Here is a 2,728-nt window from a genome sequence, read left to right on the forward strand (position 1 = left end):
GGAGGCAGACCTATTGTGGGTGCAACTTTTTGATTAGGTTGTTTCAATCGAGATGCGACCCACTTCTTTCAAGGTGGGTCTTAATCTTTTACTGGAGCCCTTTATGAGGATAAAAGATCTCAGGGAGTAAAGAGAGAGAAACACCTAGCAGCACTTAAAGAAAAGCTCTGGGAGAAGCAAGCAAGGGCTGACAAGAAACTGAAAGAGACAGAACCTGAAAGCAATGAAACCTAGGAGTGATGGACAAGCAGATGCCAGCCACGTGCCTTCCCATGTGACAGAGGAACCCTGGATACCAATGGCCTTTCTTCAGAGATGGTATTAGCCTGTTGATGCCTTAATTGGGACATTGTCATGGCCTTAGAACTGTAAATTGTAGCTTAATAAATCCCCATTGTAAAAGCCAATCCATTTTTGGTATATCACATTTCAGCAGCTAGCAAACTGAAACAGATGGGGAACAAGACAAGGATGTCACTGTCACCATTATTTTTCAACATCATACTAGAAGTTCTAGCCAGAGCAATTAGGCAAGAAAAAGAACTAAAAGGAATCCAAATTGGAAAAGAAGAGGTAAAAGTTTCCCTATTTGAAGAGGACATGATCCTAGATACAGAAAATCCCAAAAATCCACAACAAATCTCCTAGAGCTAAAAAAAAACAACAAAAGAAAACAAATTCAGCAAAATGTTGGGATACAAGATCAATGCCCCCAAATCAGTAGTGTTTCTATGCACCAATAATGAACAACCAGAAGAATAAACCAAGAAAATATTATAGTTGCAATAGCACCTAAAAGAATTAAATACCTGGAAAGAATTCATCCAAAGATGTAAAGAAGCTTGTATATAAAAAACTATAAAACATTTCTAAAAGGACTAAAAGGAGACCTAAATAAATGAAAAGACATTCCATGTTCATGGATCGGAAGGCTTAATATTGTTAAGATGTCAATTCAACCCAAAGCAATTAGCAGATTTAATGCAATCCCAATTAAATTCCAACAACCTCCTTGGCAGAAATGGAAAAGCAAGTCATCAAATTTATATGGAAAGGCAAGAGTCCCTCAAAAGTCAAAGTGTTCTTGAAAATGAAGAATGAAGTTGGGGGACTCACATTTCTTGACTTTAAACATAATGAAGGAACAGTTATCAAAATAACATGGTACTGAGTCTAGGAACCTGATGTATTTTGGCGGTCCTCTCTCCCAACTAGAGAGCCACCACTAACCCTGGACACTGTCAAAATGGTGACTGCTCTGGGATCCAACAGCTCTTACAGGCAGGATTGGGTGGATGTGGACTTCCCCATAGTATGCCAGATGTGTCCTGAAGAAAACCCCTATATCCAAATGACCACAGGAAAGTATGGGAAGGAATGCAAAATCTGTGCCAGGCCATTCACAGTGTTTTGCTGGTGCCCCGGGGCTTGCATGCATTTCAAGAAGGCAGAAGTCTGACAAATCTGCAGCAAATTGAAGAATGTCTGCCAGACCTGCCTCTTGGACCTAGAATATGGCCTGCCTGTCCAAGTTCTTGATGCGGGATTGTCTTTTAAGGTTGATATGCCAAGTCAGATGTCAACAAAGAGTACAACACACAGAATATGGAGAGAGGTTTCTAACTCTGATGGAACATGGCCTGGTGGTATACTGGGGAAAGCCACATCCACCAGTGATGTGCGACTCAAACTGGTCCAGACCACATCCTGCTATAAACGGAATCGACCCCACATTTGCTCCTTCTCGGTGAAAGGAGAATGTAAGAGGGAGAGGCATGTCCGTAGAGACATGAGAAGCCTACAGATCCAGATGACCCCCTTGCTGATCAGAATATCAAAGATCAATATGGAATCAATGATCCTGTGGCAGATAAGCTTCTAAAGCTGACTTTACCAATGCTTCATCTGGACCCACAGAGGACAAGCCCATCACCACACTATATGTCGGTGTTCTGGGAGATTCTATTACTGGACAGATCTAAGAAATAATTTCTATCACTTTGGAGAGATTTGGACAATAACTGTTGTGCAGAAACAGCAGTGTGCTTTCACCCAGTTTGCCACAAGGCAAGCTGCAGAAGAGGCTGCTGAAAAATCTTTTAATAAGTTGACTATCAGTTGTTGCAGGCTCAACATGAAATGGGGAAGATCTCAAGCAGCCAGCGGAAAAGAAAAAGAGAAGGATGGAACCACGGACCCAGGAATAAAGCTGGAGTCATTCCAGGGCTGCCAGGAGCTCTTCTTCCTCCTTCTGCATCAAAAGAAGAAGCCTCTGCCAACTTCAACCTACCCCTACGTGGTCCTGCAGCCATGGTGAACATAGCCTTGCCACGTCCCCTGATATTGCTCTGCCCCATACCCAGGTTTGGGCCACACACGTTCCACCCAATGCAAACACCCCCTCCTTTCATGAGGATTCCAGGACCAGTCGACTGTCCGTCTCAGGACCCTCAGAGGATGTGAGTTCATGCTGGGAAACACAGCAGCCCCTAGCACATTATCACACACTTGGGCTCTACAGAAGGGAAGGGCACTTAAAACCCCAGTAAATGAATCTCGGAATAAATATATTTTTCTTCCTTTTTAGATTCCAAGTTAGCTGAATGTGTTCTGATGTGGGCAGAGAACTTACAGCATGCTTTCCTACATAAATTCAAAGGACTGATGGATCTCAAATAAGCTGCCATCAGTATGTCTGATTACTACTATAACATTACTAATAAAACGT

At 42.6% G+C, this 2,728-nt stretch overlaps 1 pseudogene; it reads left to right on the forward strand.

Annotated features, from left to right (window-relative positions):
* Positions 1–1,246: 1,246 nt before the first annotated feature.
* LOC143682551 (pre-mRNA-splicing factor RBM22 pseudogene) lies at positions 1,247–2,493 on the forward strand (annotated as a pseudogene).
* Positions 2,494–2,728: the final 235 nt, after the last annotated feature.

The sequence above is a fragment of the Tamandua tetradactyla genome, chromosome 5, assembly GCF_023851605.1.
Source record: "Tamandua tetradactyla isolate mTamTet1 chromosome 5, mTamTet1.pri, whole genome shotgun sequence".
Classification (NCBI taxonomy): domain Eukaryota; kingdom Metazoa; phylum Chordata; class Mammalia; order Pilosa; family Myrmecophagidae; genus Tamandua; species Tamandua tetradactyla.